This window comes from Manis javanica, chromosome 2, assembly GCF_040802235.1.
Source record: "Manis javanica isolate MJ-LG chromosome 2, MJ_LKY, whole genome shotgun sequence".
In the NCBI taxonomy this organism is placed as follows: domain Eukaryota; kingdom Metazoa; phylum Chordata; class Mammalia; order Pholidota; family Manidae; genus Manis; species Manis javanica.
In genome coordinates, this window is record NC_133157.1 from 109,039,166 (window position 1) to 109,056,491 (window position 17,326).

A 17,326-nucleotide genomic window follows, 5' to 3' on the forward strand; every position below is an offset into this window, starting at 1 on the left:
AAATATCCTTAATTTTGATCACTTAAAGGGTGTCAGATGATTGGCTATGGAGGTACTCTTTTCTGATAATATTCCTTTCTCTTAATAAAAAAAAAAAAAGCAGTTCCTGTGTGCTGACCTCCAATGAGTTCTACACAGTGGTATAGAGGACATGTCAAAGTGTGGGCAAAGGGTCTGTTTGTTTTTATGCAGAAGATCAAGGACTAGATTGGCTACCCAGAAAATGAACTAAGATACGATATGAGGAGGAGCTTCCGGCATCAGCACTCTCTGGAGGATTCGTGCCCGGGGATGATCATCAAAAAGCCTCCACAGGGATCCAGGCGATGCTGCGGTTGTGGCTGCATCCATCCCACCGTTTCCTGGACTTGCCACTGGAATGAGGAGGGAGATGTCTCGGCTGGCATGTGCATACAGTGAGACAACGAATTTGACCAGATCTGTACTGTTGGAACTCAACCAGGAGTTGGGAGGGGTGCAAGTTGTAGCGCTCCAAAATCTTACGACTATAGAGTATCTACGGTTAAAAGAACATATGGGATGTGAACAGATCCCAGAAATGGGTTGCTTTAATTTGTCTGATTTCTCTCAGACTGTTCAAGTACAGTTGGACAATATCCATCATATCATAGACAAATTCTCACAAATGCCTAGGGTGCCTAAATGGTTTTCTTGGCTTCACTGGAGATGGCTGGTAATTATAGATTTGTTTTGTTTATGTCACCGTATTCCTATTATGTTAATATGTGTGCACAAGTTAGTTAGTAGTTTAAAACCTATACATGCTTAAGGTACTCTACAAGAAGATATGTCAAAGAAATAATCAATCCTCCCATGTTTTCTTCCATATGCTACCTCTATAGCTTTTCTTCTTCCTTCCTAATTACAACCCTTAAATAGAATTCGTGCCTCATATTGAATTTACCGAGCATCATAATTCCTCCAGGTGGTAAAGATACCTCAAGACAAGTGCTGGGCATAGAAGCCACAGGGCATAAATCTGCAAAAAAGTAAAAAGCTAACCTTTTCAAACAATATGGCTTCTCTCTCACTTACCAACTTTACATTTCCCTGTATGGCCCCGGAAGATGACTGGTTAGCCAGAGACGGGTAAGATTCCTCAAGAGAGGAACAACCTAAGACAGGCACAGTCGCAGGGGGGCCATCAGGTGAGAAATTGGGGATCAACAGAGGTGAGGCTTAGAACCTCACTCCCCCTGTTTTGAGAGAAATCTTCTGCATTCGTGGATGTTTTAATGCCCTTGTCTAGCTTGGATTAACACATAGTCTACAGGCACACACCTGATCATCTACAATTGCTCTCTTACAACACTAAACTATGTTTTCTACCTTTATCTTGCATCTACCTACCACTTCAGCATTTTATTAAAATAATACAATTTTCAGTGACAGTCCTTTCCTGATCTGTTATCCTTGCCTTGCTTAGCCTTAAACCAATAATAAACCAAGTATTTTTAAACAACCTGATAAAGGTCATCAATAAAAAGCCTACAGCTGACATCATAATTAATGATGTAAAACTGCTTTCCCCAAAGAATGGGGGCAAGATACAAGTACATACAATAAAGGAAGAAAATAAATGAATATAAAGTGGAAAGAGGTAAAATTTTATGACATGAGCATCTACGAGAAAAATCTAATTAATATACCTACCAAAAATCACACAGAATCATTGAGAGTTAGCATGGCTATAAAATATAGGTCAATATATGTAAGTCAATTCTATTTCTATATACTAAAGAACAAATAATTAGAAAATGAATTGTTTAAAAGTACCATTTACAGTTATATCAAGTAACATGAACTATCTAAACATTAAGATAATTTTAAAAACAGAAGACATGCAAGACCAAAAACACAGAACACTGTTCAGAAAAAACAAAGCTCACCTATTTAAATAAATGGAGAAAAACAGCATGCTAATGAATAGAAAGACTCAACATTGTTAAAGTGTCAGTTCTCCTCAAATTGAACTATACATTCAAACCAACTGCAATCATGATCCTATCAGCTTTTCTGGAGCAATGGAAAAGCTAACATTAAGAGGTATATAGAATGCTAAGGAGTTAGAATATGCAAAGCAATCTTGAGAAAGATGATAAAGGTTGAAGGACTTGCAAATCTGACTTTAAGACTTATTATAAAGTTACAAATAAGCACAATTGTGTAGTAATGATATAAGGATAGACAGATCAATGGAACAGAATACAGAATCCTGAAACAGAGTCCACTTAGGCAGCCATGTGATGTTTCTCCAAAGCAATCCAGTGAGGAAAGGTCTTCAACAAATGGTGCAGAAACAACTGAACACCCAAAAGTAGAAACAACAATCTACAAACCTTAATTTGAGATGCATCACAGACCTAAATATAAATTAACAAACACAAACAGTCGTAGAGAAAAATGGAAATTAACCTTCATGACTTCACGGTTAGGCAAAAGTGTCTAAGCTCACAGTAAGCAATAACTATAAAAGAAAAAACTGATAAATTAAACTTCATCAGACTTAAATTTTCTGCTCACTAAAGGGCACGCTTAAGTAAATAAGTATTAAACATTCACCTAGCAAAGGACTGGTATCCAGGACATCAGGACATATAAGGAACATTTGCGATTCAAATGAATAGACAAAGAATAAAGATAAAAAAATGAGAGGAAGAAGGAAAAGGCTAAAGGTTTTTGAATAAACTGTTCAAAAGAGAAAACACGTGGGTCAATAAGGAAATTAAAATGTGCTCAGTATCACTAGTCATTAAGAAAATGGAAAATAAAACCAAAAGGATACCACTACCAATCAAGATGGTGTAAAAAGGACCAGATCTAGCCTTCTGCATGAAATAATAAAACCTAACAAAATGTATGAAACAACAGCACTGAAGATTTTGGACAAGAAGTAATGAATGACAGTGATCCTGGGAGACAAGGAACAAATGACATGAGCCACATATTTGCCCAGCTTACTGCCTTGAGAGTTTGCAGGCTGTGGAACAGGGAGAAGGAACCCAGGAAGAGCCTGAGGTCTCCCCAAGTTGAGGAAATGGAGTTGGGAATCCAAGGAAGCCAAGGTGACTAGAGGTCACAAGGAAGATCAGCAGTGAGTAGAGAGCTGGAGAGAGAAAGAAAAATGAAGAGATATACAGAGGCTTCCCCTAGAATACATTGTAACTAATCAGCACTCATATATGAGAGAACTATTCAAAGCCAGGTAGAGAACCCCAAAAGATTTAGAACAACAACACCCAAATTCACTCAAGGATGCAAATAACACCTGTTCCCAAAAGCCAGAATGGATAACCTGGTAATTTATACTGCATCAGAGTACTAAGAACAGCTATGCCTCACAAGGAGAAAAAAATTAACCCTGAACTAAACATTGCTCTGGTCTGTCCAAACACAACATAATAAAGCCAAAAAGAAAAAAGTTTTGCAGTAATTTAACCATGTCACAGAGCAAGTCCAAAATATTTTTAGGCATACTAAAATAGAGAACCTAACAAGATAAAATACACAAGGACTAAAAGTCAATGAAGGTTACAAGGCATACAGAAGCACGAATTTACACCCCATTAACGAAAGGAAACCAGTCAGGTAAATCAATCTTGCAATGACAGACAATGGAATCAGTATACACAAGTCCTTTAAAACAATTATGATGAATACACTGCATATATTCCCGAACCTAGAGGAAACATTAAATATGTTAATTAACAGCAGACTCACAGACACTGAGAAGGGACTGGTGGTTACTATGGGGGAGAAGTTGGGGGTGGGTGGGGAGGATAAAGGGGGTAAAGGGGCACAAAAATTCTCAATTATAACATAGGCTGCTCACAGGAATAGTAGTACAGCACAGGGAATAAAAGCAATGATTCCATAACATCTTCCTGTGTTGACAGACAGTAGCTGTACTAGTGGAGGTGAGGATTTAATAATATGGGTAACTGGTGAACCACTGTGCTGTATACTTGAAACTAATATAAGACTATATATCAACTGGAAAAAAAAACATGTTAAGTAGCAACATCAAGGAATAAAAAGAATTTGAACTTCTAATGTTGAAAATTATAAGCTCTAAGATGAAAAACACTGTATGAGATTTATAACACATGAAACCAAGTAATAGTTACTAAAATGAAAAACAGAAAAAATACTTAAAAAAATGAAGAGTTTAGGTTAGCTTTAAAATAATTTCAAGAGACTAAACATTCTTATAACTGGACAAACAAGAGAAAATATGGAAAAAAATACCTGAAGAAATAATGTCAGCAATTTGCCATTTCTGTTGAAATTATAAATACACAGAACAAAACATTCCTCAAATAAACATCAAGCAATGAAACATGAAGAAATGTAGAACAAACATCATGATCAAACTGCGTAAAACCACAGATAAAAAAACTCAAAGCAGCCAGAGAAAAAGGTCATTATTATATACTACATGAATAATCAGAAAAAAAGCTGAAATGGTTAATTACTATCATGTAGAGTAGAATTAAAAATCAACAATTATTACCAAGAAAATTAGATTATTTCACAAAGACAAAGGGCTTAAACTAAGAAGTAAGAAAAATCTTAATTTTTTTCTACCAAATAACAGCTTCAAAACACAGAGTAAAAATAACATAACTACAAGAAATGGAAAACCTACAATTATATTTGAAGATTTCAACAAACTTCTCTCAATAACTGAAAGACTCAGAAGACAGAAATCCGCAATACAGTAGCCTTGAACAATATTAATATCATCAGACAGAATAATACCATCAACCAAATTAACATGAAGTGACATTCACAGAACACTACACAAACTAACAGAATACACATTCTGTTCAAGGACATATGGAACATTCACCAAGACAGATCATATTCACGCCATGACACAACTCTTGAAAAATTAAAAAGGTTTCAAGTCATAACAAAAAATTTTCCCCCACATGCAATTGAGAAGTCAATGAAAAAAACGCTCAAATACTTGGGATCTATATATACTTTTAAATAATCAATGGCTCAAGGAAGAAATCAAGAGAGAAAAGAAGTATTTTTAAATGAATGAAAAAAGTATTTTTAAATGAATGAAAATGAAAATAAAATTTACCAAAACTTGTGGAAAACAGTTAAAGCAATAACTGAGGGGGAAATTTACAGCACTAAAGCCTGTACTAAAAAAGAACCCAAATCAATTACTTCACGTAGCACCTTAAGAAACTAGACAAACAAAAAAACCCAAAAACAAAGATCAGAGCAGAAACCAAAGAAATATAAAAAGGGAAAACAACAGAGCAAACTCAACGAACTCAAAAGCTGGACTTCCTCTATTTCTTGTAATATGGAGTAGATATATTTTTCCCTATTCCTCCCACTAAGTACAAAAACTGGACATTATAAATAAGAAAAATATATTCTGAAAGGCGTTGAGAAGGAAAATTAGCTAGATACCAAAGGACCCAAGAAATTACATGGCATTGAATTCCCTGGGTTTACTTTTGGCTAATATATCACACTCTTGGAATGGAGGAAGTCAGCAACTCAGAAGCACCAACAAGCAGATGCAAAAAAGCCCCCCAAAAAAGGCTTCTCTCTCTCTAGACAAGGACCAGGGCATATTAGTTTTTGTAGCTAAAAATTTTAGACAGTAGCTACTCTACTCCAGCAAAATACCACAGAAAAAACTGGCCATACTCACTCCTGCAATGGTCAAGTCAGGGACTTAGACATCCACTCTCATAAGTCTATGAGTCATCCCGACTCCCAGGGGCGTACTATAAGAACAGGTTAAGTAGGGAACCAGAATTTTCATCCTCACCGGCTGGTAACAAGAACCTCCTGCCATGATGTTAGTAGAGATAATAAGAGAAGTCTGGACTTCAACCGCTACCTGACAGTAATGAAGGAACCCACCCTGTCCTCTAGGGTGGTGTCAGAGCAGATCTAGCAGAGTAAGGACTTTCACCAACACATAGTAGTAAATGACATCACATACACTATGGAAATCTGGTAGGGAGCCATTAACTCTCAACTCTGCTTACCAATAACAAGTTTACCTCAAATATCAATAGAGGCCAAGTAGGGAACTTGAACTGCATCCGCTACCTGGAATACAGAGAATGGGGCCCACACTCTTCCCGTCAGAGGAAGACAACTAAAACAGGTTTATGTAAGATGCAAAGTCCCATAGCATAGTATTAAAAATGTACAAAAATAATCATTTGTCATACCAAGAACCTGGAAGATTTCAAAATGAATGAAAAAAGACAATCAGTAGATGCTAACACTGAGTTATATGTAATTTTAACATCTGACAGATATGTTAAAATTATCTTAATATTTTTAAGCAGCCATGATAAAAATGATTCAATAAGCAATTATAAACACAGAATGGAAAAACAGAAAGCCTCAGCAAAAAATTGAAGCTATAAAGAATCAACTGGAAAATGTAGACCTGGAAAGCACCATAAGCAAAATGAAGAGCCCAATGGATGACCTCAACAGCAGAATGAAGAAAAGACAGGAAAAGTATAACTAAATTAGAAGATATAACAATGAAAATTACCCATGTAAACAGCAGAGAGAAAACAGACTGTAAAAGAGAAAAAAGAATGGAGCCTCAAGGATCTTTGGGACTGTATTAAAAAAAAAAATCTAACATTTATGTTATCAAAGTTCCAAGGAGAGAATAAATATTGGCTGAAAAATCCCCAAATTTAGCAAGACACACTACAAACTCAAGAAACTGAGCAAATCTCAGTTAGGATTATTTCAAAGGCAACTACATCTAAATACATCCAAATTAAACTTCTGAAATCTAACAAGGAAAATACCTTGAAAGCAGCCAGAGCAAAACATTTGACTTACAGAGGAAAAATATTTAAATGGTAGATTTCTCATCAGAAACCACAGAGACCAGAAGGAAGTGGTACAATAATCAAAGAGGAAGCCTCAAGAAAAATGAAAAAAGTATTAAAGGAAAATGGAAATGCAACACACCAAAACTTGTGAGACACAGCTAAACCAGTGATAAGAGGGAAATTGATAACAATGCACAGAAAAGTGAAAAGTCTCAAATCAATAGTCTAAGCTTCCACCCCAGAGAACTAAAATAAGAATGAATAAACCCAAAGCAAGCAGAAGGAAAGAAAAAATAAACACAAAAGCAGAATCAATGAAATTTAAAATAGAAAAAATAAAGAAAAATCAACAAAACAAGGAGCTAGTTCTTTGAAAAGATTAATAGAATTGATAAGCCCATATCAACAGTGAGGAGAAAAAAAGAGAGAAGACAAATTACTGTATCAGGACTGAGGCAAGGGATATCAGTACAGATACTGCAGACATGGAAAGGATAATATGTGAATGCTATTAAACTTCACACACATAAATTTGACAACTTAAATGCAGTGGATCCCCTTCTTTTTCACAAACTACTCCAACTCATCACTTATGAAACTGATATTTTGAACACCCCTGTAACTATTTTAATATTTTAATTTGTACTTTATAAACTATCCCAAATAAAGAAATACAAAGGCCCACATAGTTTCCATGGAGTACTGTATCAATGGGCTAACACCAACTGTACCAAAGAATTAACACCAATCCTACACAATCTCTTCCAGAAAATAGAAAATGAAGAAGCATTTTCCAACTTATCTTATAAAACTAGTACTACTCCAATACCAAAATCAGAGTATGAAAATAGGAATACAGACCCCCAATATCTTTCATGAATAAAGACACAAAAGTCCTTTAAAAAGACAACTAGAATCCCATAACATATAAAAAGAATTATATGCCATGATCAAGTGGGGCTTCCTCCAAGGCTGATTAAATATTCTAAATTAATTAATGTCATCTACCATATTAACAGGCTAAAGGAAAAAAGAATTACATAAGTCAATTGTAGAAAAAGTACTTAAAGTTCAGCATGATTTAGAAAAAAAAAACTATGGAAAATAGAAGCAGAATACAGGTAAACTCCCTCAACTTCATATAAAACATCTACAAAAAAACTACAGCTGACATCCTACTCAGTGGTTTTCATCATAGAGTGAATGCTGTCTCCCTCAGGTCAGAAATCTGCTCTCACCCATCTTAATCAACACAGTGCTGAAATTTCTAGCCAGAACAACCAGCCAAGTATAAAAGGCATACAAATTGAGAAGGAAGAAATAAAAACAACCCTATTTGTAAATCACATGATTATCTGCATAGAAAATCCCAATGAAATTCCTAAAATTAACAAGTGAATTTAACAAGGTTACAATATACAAGATAAATATAAAAATCAGTTGTTACTTCCATATACACTATCAATTAATTTTGGTAGATACAAAATTAAACATACAATACTATTTACAACTGCTTCCAAAAAAATCAAATAGTAGGTATAAATCAACAAAGACATGTACAAGACTTGAAGGCTGAAAACTATGGAAAAGAGATAATGAGAAATCAAAAATCTAACTAAATGGAAAGTCATACCATCTTTGTGGATTGAAAGATTCAACATAGTATAAATGTCAATTCTCCACAAACTGATGAGCAGATTTAATGGTATTTCTACAAAATCCTAAGTTTCAAATACATAGACTAATTATTCCAAAAAAAAATACATATATATATATATATTTTTTAAAGCCAACAACACGCAGTAGGTAGACATATGATTTTGAAAAAGAAAAAGAAATTGGAATGCATCATTTACATGACCTAACAGTTATTATACAGTTATATTAAGACAGTGGTACAGCCAGAGATAGACAATGGATCAATGGAATAAAACAGAAAACCGAGAGATATACTCAGATTCCCAGCTGATTTTGGACAAAGGTGCAAGAGCAATTCAATAGAGGAAAGACAAGACAGATTTTTCAATAAATGACAATGGAGCATTTGAATACCCATAAGCGGAAAAAAAAAAAAAAAAAAAAAGAACCTTCACATGAGTCTCACACCTTATACAAAAACCATATACAAAAATTAACTCAAAATGGATCACAGACTTAAATGTAAAGAACAAAACCATAAAACTTTTTTAAGAGAAAACTGGAGAAAAATCTGGAATTTAGGAATAGGTAAAGCGTTATTAGCCTTGACAACAAAAACACAACCCAAAAAAGAAAAAACTTATAAACTGGACTTAATTAAAATTGAAAACTTTTACTCTACAAAAAAAAAGCCCAAGACGATGAAAACATTAAGCTCCAGCTTGGGAGAAAATAAGACCAAATCACAAACTTGACAAATCACTCATCTAGAATATATGTCAAACTCAACTGGGAAAAAAAAGCAAATGATGGAAAAATCTCTATTTGGGAAAGAATGACCTAAATAAAGGAACCACTTTGTGCCAGAATTTGGAGGAGAAAGAGAGGGTATGGGAACAATGACAGCAGGGCCTAAGGATTCCTTCTCCACCCAGGTGTGATGTTCATCTGGCTCCTGACTATGAGGCTTGGAATGTTGCCAACAAAACTGGGATCATCTAAAGTGAGTTCCACTAGCTATTTCTAAATATAAATGTTGCCACATTAAATAGACAAATTAGGAAAACAGGCAAAAGCCATTAACAGATTTTTGACCAAAAGAGAATACACAGAAAGCAAATAAGCACATGAAAAGATGGTTAACATCACCAGCCATTAGGTAAATGCAAATTAAACTACAATGAGATATCACTACACACATATCAAAACTACTAAATAAAAGGAATAGTGACAATGCCATATTCTGGCAATGATGCTAGAAAACTAGACTGCTCACAGAGTTCTGGTGGAAATGTAAAACAGTACAGTCACTCTGGAAAACACTGGAAATGCCTTTAAAAATAAATAACATACGGCTGCCATACAACTCAGTAATTATGCAAATGGACATCCATCCCAGAGAAATGAAGACTTATATTCATGCTAAAATCTGTACATAAATGTTTCTAACAGCTTTTTCATAATAGCCCCAAACTGGAAATATTTGAGATAGCTTTCAGGAGAGGAATAGTTCAACTGCAGTACACCCATAACACAGAATATTAAGCAATAAAAAAGGAACAGAACTACTGATACATTCAACAACCTGGATGAATCTCCAGAATACTGTGCGAAGTGAAAAAGACCCAATCTCCAAAAGTTACATGTTCTATGATTCCATTTATATAACATCCTTGAAATGAAAAAATTACAAAACTAGAGGATACATTAGTGGTTACCAGGTACTGGAGGCAGGAAGGAATCAAGAATGAGTAAAAAGAAGGGCACCATGAGGGATTCTTGCGGTGATAATTATTCTGTTAAATCTATAAATTTCAATATCCTGGTGGTGGATATTGTTCTTTAGCTCTTTAAGATGTTGCAAAAAATGGGTAAATGGTATGCAAGGCCTCATTGTATTATTTCCTACCTTCACATGACTCCACATTTGACTACAAGTGTAATTAAAAAAATTAATGAACCAGAAAAGGAAACAGATTAAAAAATGCTTTACAATAGCATAAAAAAAAAACTTAGAAATAAACCTACTTAAGGAGGCAAAGGACTTGTACAATGAAAACTACAAAATGCTGCTGAAAGAAATTAAAGACAATACAAATAAACATAAAGACATACCATATTCATGGATTGGAAGACAAATGTTGTTAAAATGTCATTACTATCCAAAGCAATCTACAGAATCAATGCATCACTACCAAAATCCCAAAAACATCATATGAAGAAATGAAATAATGGATTCCTAAAATTCACTTGGAATCTCAAGGGACTCTGAAAAGCCAAAACAACCTTAAAAATGAAGAATAAAGTTGGATGACTCACATTTCCTGATTTCAAACTTACTACAAAGCTACAGTAATCAAAATGATGTGGTACTGGCATAAAGGCAGACATTTAGAGCAATGGAAAAGAAGCAAGAAATAAATCCTCCCATATATGGTCCAATGATTTTTGACAAAGAAGCCAAATCACTCAATATGGAAATGACTGTCTTTTCAACAAATGGTGCTGGGAAAGCTGGATATCCACATGAGAAACAATGAAGTTGGACCCTTACCTTACACCATATACAGAAATTAACTTAAAATGGATCAAAGACCAAAACATAAGGGCTAATATTTTTAAAATACATAAAAAATATAAGACAAGGAACAAATGCTGGCAAGGATGCAGAGAAAGAGGAATCCTCCTATACTTTCGGTGGGAATGTAAATTGGTTCAACTATTGAAGCAAGCAGTATGAAGGTTCCTCAAGAAACTAAAAATAGAAATGCCATTTGACCCAGAAATTTCACTTCTAGGAATTTACCAAAAAAAGAAAAAGATCCCTGATTCAAAAAGACATATGCACCCCTGTGTTTATCACAGAACTATTTACAATAGCTAAGATATGGAAGCAACCTAAGTGTCCATAAGTAGATGAACGGATAAAGAAGATGTGGTACATATACACAATGGAATATTATTCAGCCATTAAGAAGAAAACAAATCCTACCATTTGCAACAACATGGATGGAGCTACAGGGTATTATGTTCAGTGAAATAAGCCAGGCAGAAAAAGACAAGTACCAAGTGACTTCATTCATTTGTGGAATATAACAACAAAGCAAAACTGAAGGAACAAAACAGCAGTAGACTCACAGACCCCAAAAAGAGACTAATGGTTACCAAAGGGAAGGGGAGGGGAGTAGGGGAGAAGGGAGGGTAGGTTGGGAGGGAGGGAGAAGGGGATTAAAGGGCATTATAATTAGCACACACAAGATAGATAGGTCACGGGAAAGGCAGTACAGCACAGAGAAGACAAGTAATGACTCTATGACATCTCACTACACTGACAGACAGTGATGCAATGGGGTGGGAGGAACTTGATAATATGGGTGAATGTGGAAACCACAATGTTGTTCATGTGAAACCTTCGTAAGATTGTATATAAACGATACTTAAAAAAAAAAAAAACACAGGGTTGGTCCAAAGTAATTAGAAGTCCTTGTTTGGTTAAGTATAAAATATTAATCCTTTTATAGCTTATAATATACAGCTATTTGTTCAAATGACAAAAGAAACATGACATGTTATTCATGTATGAAAGGATGGAGTATGTTTGGGAGAGAAAATATTTCCCCAAAAATTCAGTTACCAAAAACAGTCAAACATCCATAAATATTAATCACATGTTGACAAAAAAGTGAAGATTAAAAAAAAAATTTCTGGAAAGTAAAATGAAACTTTCATGAACAGAGAATACAGCTCCTCTAATTTCTCCCTCTTAACTTTAAAGATAAAAATAGTAATGCAGCAACAAGGGGTTAAAATATATATATACAATGGCAGAAGCTAATAAACCTCAGAAAATATCCAACCATGAAGGAACAGTGTCTTTATTACTGATGACATACTTCCTAATCTCACCACATTGATGCTATTTCAATTTTCTCCTACTCGAAAATAACATCAAGATGAGAATATTCACATATAGATATGTATTAAGAATTCTGGTTATTTGCTTGAACTATAATTTGAAGTACAGCACAGCAGTTAAGAGAATCATCTCTGTAGTGCCTAGGGTTCAAGATTTGGTTTATAGTGACCCAACCTCTCTATGACCAAGTTGCCTCTTAACTTTAAAAAAGATAGAAATAGTACCTATATTTCATTGTCCTGCTGAGACAGTGAAATAGTATTGTCTTCCAGTGTAAAGAAGCTGACAGTACTTGGCACATAGAGTTCTATGCTATTTTGTAGATGGAGAAACTGTGGCTTAGAAAATAAACTTGCCCAGTCATTTATCCAGACCATCTGATACAAAGCACATGATTTTAACACTACTACTATACTACCTGAATATCTCTGGGTAAGATTATGCATTTTCTTTTCTTTTTACTTACCTTTCTTTCCCCAACTACCCAAAATTGGCATTTCTGCACTTGTATTAAAATCAGAGCAAAATTTTTTAAGACAGAAGACAAAAATACTTTGGGCTTTGGGACTTAGAGAACAGAAAAGCAGTGGTGAAGAACAGCATGTAGGAAATGATATTTTGAGGTTGTCTGCTGATAGCTATGTAGAAGAATAAGTCCGGAAAGTGAGAAGAGGAGGGGTGAATACAAGGCAGACAGAAAAGTAAGACTGTACATCATGTTAGGGCACTTGTAACTCCTACGTGGCTCTAAAGCATACATTTCTGACCCTACTGCTCTACAACTACACAATTAGGTTTTGTTGTTGTGGAAGGCAGGGGATTTGCCTAGCCATAATCGGTACAAAAATGTAATGCGTTATGTGTGAAATACAATACTATTAGTGAAACTACCATGACTCAGGGAAAATTTCCCTGCACCAACAGTTAACGACTATAAGCATACATTGGAGATATTAATGGGTCCAGTTCCTGACCACGACAACAAAGCCAAGCTAGTGAATGTAATAGTTGAGTTTATACTATAGTATATTAAGTGTGCAATAGCTTGTTTATATGTGGAATTAAGTGTGCAACACATAATTATGTCCAAATAAATGTACATACTTTAATTCAAAAATACTTTATTGCTAAAAGATGCTAACCATCACCTATGCTTTCAGCAAGCTGTAATCACTGATAACCATAACAAATACAATAATGATGTAAAAGTTGAAATATTGTGAGAATTACCAAAATGCGACACACAGATGCAAAAGTAAGCCAATGCTATTAGAAAAATAACACTGACAGCTTGCTTGATACAGGGTTGCCACAAACCTTCAATTTGTAAAAAAATGCCTTATCTGCAAACAGCAATAAAGTACAATAAAACAAGTATGCCTGTTGAGTAAACTGGGAAACAACAATCATTTTGCTCTGTAAGAAATAATCTTTAAACAGAGGAGTACTATACTGAAAAGGAGAGAAGTAAAAAGATAAGGAAGAAGTTCACTATAACTACGTTCAATATGTTACCTTTTTGCAGAAAAGAAAAACAGGGTCTATGTAGGTATAAGCATGTAAAGAAACTAGGAAAATTAATAAACTAATAATGGGAAGCTGGAAAGCAAAACTGGGCAAATAAGAGGTTGAAGAAAAGGATTTTCACTGTCTGCCTTTTTATATTTTTTGAACCATGTCAATATATCAATCACTTCATCAAAAATTAAGTAAATAACTTAAGCTGCTGCAATAATCTAAAACAGAAAAATTGGGACTTAGATTACTCCAATGACTACCAAAATAGAGAAATTAAATGTTTGATGCCTAGGATACCTAACAGATATCCAGAAGGCTTTTGCAAATATGGATTTGCAGACTAGAAAAAAATTGTGCAGGTGATATTGATGCCTAGCATGAAGAAGTTTATACAGGATAAAGTTAAAAAAAAAAAAAAGGCTATAAAAGCAAATGTGTAACATAAATTTTACAGAAAAAAGGAAATAATGCCAAAGAGGAATCCAAAAGAGGTCAGAGTAAACAGCAGCTTCCTGAGTCATGAGAACAAAGAGTTAGGAGAAGGATGGAGTGATCAGTTTCAAATGCTGAAAGTGGATCAAGTAGAATGAACACTGAAAAGAAAATTCTGGATTTCACCATTTGAAGTTAACAACAAAATCAACAGAATTAAAATGCAATGATTTGCACGTTAAATGAGCAGCTGTTTGTGGCATTTTATGTACTTATTTTTAACTAGATTTTTTTCAGAAAAAGGATTTGAGGCAGTCTACAAACAAAAGACCTGTATTATGTATTATAACAATAAAAGATTATAAATTAACATTGAAAGCCAGTATGAGGGATATACCCCTGGTTTAGGCAAACGCTCTTACCCCCGACTCCAACTATGTAGTTCTAGTGAGGTTGCCATTCATAGTACCCTCCCCATTCCAGCCACAGGGATGGCGGGTACATGATCCAACAGGCCAATCAGAGTCCTTCCCAGGATTCTTCAAGAGAGCCCCTTCGTCTGGTAGAAGGGACTAGGAAGATGAGAGCCAAGAGCTGCCAGCAGTCATGGTTCCAGCCTCATGAAGTAGAGAGTCTGTAGTATGAGAGAATGAAATCAACACGCAGAGAAACAGAGATAAGAGGTGAAGTCCTAAACCCCACAGGAGGAGGAGGAAACAAGTGTACTAATAATCAGATTACTGATGTAACTAAAGACCAGAATTGGTTCTAGGCTGCCTGGTAGAGCCAAAACAAAAAGAAAAACAGAATGCATATCATAGAGCTAACAAAAAGGAAGAAATATACCAGATCCTCAAGGCAGACAATTTTCCTGATGCTAAATTATTAAAAGAATTTTTTGTACATGGACCTTTATATAAGGGTCACTGGAGACACAATGGATAGTGTCCCCATGATGAGGGTGTTATAGCAAATGCAAATTTCATATGCTACTACTCAGTTATCTCAATCATTAAGCATGACTAAAAGGCCAGACTACAGTAGGCAGCTGAAGCAGCACAGATTATGAACTGTGGTTTTATTCTTCCAGGAAGTTTGCTAGTGAAAGGTGAAAGGCATAAAGGGAAGAAAGTACAATCCAAGGAAAGATTCAGAAATATTTGTGAGCTGAAGGGGGAAAAAAATGTTTTTTTCCTAGTTTGTGAGTGTGGAAAAAAATCAAACAAGAGACTAAAAGATAAAAGACTCTGGAAGAAATGGGAAAAGACCCTATTACAAACACAGGTAATTAGTTCAACTTAAAAACTAACTTCTCTCCTTCCTAATACTCCAAAAAATGAGATAAAAGGGCATAAAGCCACAAAAAGAACATAAGGAAAGACAACAACTCTAAAATTCTGGAAGCTAGGGAGGAGACAAGGAGTAAACAACTTAACAGATCAGAAAAGATTGTGGCACTACAATAAGCAAGGTATTAGACCACACAAGCACAAGAAACTGGAGGAACTGAAGGTACCAGGCATCCCTAGGGGGAGGGAGTGGTACATGCACAGTGGTGGTATGTGTATCTGGGAGGCATGAGCTCAGGGATTAGATACAATCTGAAAAATGATCACCTCCCCCACCCCATCTCCTTCTCCATACACACCACCAAGTATCTATCTCTCCCCCACCCTAGAAACCTGCAGAAGTGTAAACAAGAAATCAGGCACAACCAATCAAGAGAGTACCATACTGAAAGCGAAGAATTAGCTGAACATCTAATTCTAAATAGTGAAATTCCAGCAACCACTCAGCTCAAGGAATACTGGTAATCAAATCTGTCAATCCCAAACAGATGACTGACAGTTTTTTCTCTGAATAAACTCGGCAGTTGGTAGTCTTGTAATAAAGATACCCAACTACCTCACTTATAATAAAACCAACTGACCAACAAGCTCTGCCCGTACACATATAGTTTCCAATCAGTTCATTAGGAGCTTGTCTTAATTCAAATAGATGGTTAAGAGTCACCAGATTTTTAAGCAAAGTCTAACAAAACAGGCCAAAACAGTATAAAGAACTCTAATGAAAGAATCTCATAAGAAGAAACTTCAGAAAACTGAAATAAAACAAAAACAACCTTCTCATCAATATCCTCATGAACTTAAGAGCATATTACAACCAAGACACAAAATCAGAGGATAAAAAATAAGGAATATTCAGAGACCATTAAAAAGCTCTTGGAAATTAACATGTAATAGAATTTAGAAATTTAAATGAAGAACTGGAAGATAAAGAATTACCTCAAAAAGTATAACAAAAAGAAATAAGTAACTTAAAAACAAAACATAAAAATGTAGATCAGTTTAAAAGGTCCATCATCCAATAAACATACAAGCTACAGGAACTTAGGAAGCTAACCTGAATTTAAAAGCAAATATTAGAAATGCATCAGCAGTAAGAGAAAAAAATGTTTAATTTGAAGGCATCCTATTTAAAGTACACAGGCTAAAAAGTATGTACAGAAATAAAGTTACATGCAATATTAAAAAAGTACAACTGGAGATATCCCATCTTAGCTTCTTGCACTCAGAAGTCAAAGGTAAGTAAATTCAAAAACAATTTTTAATTATGTAAATAAAGGTAAATCTCCAGGTGGCAGAAATAAAAAAGAGATTGAAAACTAAAAGAATTAGTATTAGTTGAAGTTGAGGGAGTCAAAGATATCAGATCTAATATATACCATAGAGACTGGGGTTGACTGTGACACGAGCATAGACCCTAGATGTGCCAAAGAGCTCTCAGAGTTCCCTGCATAAAGACGGGAGCTGGTAAAGGCCTATCCCACCGCTGAAGGGGAAGCTATCCTAGAAAACCTACAGCCTGGTACATTAAGAGTAGAGAAACTGCACAGAAGTGAGAGATGTCTGTTCTGGATATGAGTTAAGAGGAGTCACCCTAGAACAAGAGAATA

The 17,326-nt window shown here is 35.0% G+C and overlaps 1 protein-coding gene and 1 non-coding gene across 9 annotated transcripts in view; one reads left to right on the forward strand and one right to left on the reverse strand.

Annotated features, from left to right (window-relative positions):
- MLLT10 (MLLT10 histone lysine methyltransferase DOT1L cofactor) overlaps positions 1-17,326 on the reverse strand; it is a 295,452-nt gene that overhangs the window by 266,361 nt on the left and 11,765 nt on the right. For 2 of the 8 annotated variants that reach the window (XM_073229109.1, XM_073229108.1), the window contains exon 1: positions 14,793-14,975. The exons of the other annotated variants lie outside the window; for them this stretch is intronic. The gene's annotated coding sequence lies outside the window, so the exon portion shown is untranslated. Of the gene's footprint in view, positions 1-14,792; positions 14,976-17,326 lie in introns of those variants that run through there. 8 annotated transcript variants of the gene reach the window in all.
- LOC118970144 (small nucleolar RNA SNORD42) lies at positions 9,305-9,370 on the forward strand. The gene has a single exon (XR_005057953.1). It is a non-coding gene; the product is annotated as a small nucleolar RNA SNORD42 (small nucleolar RNA).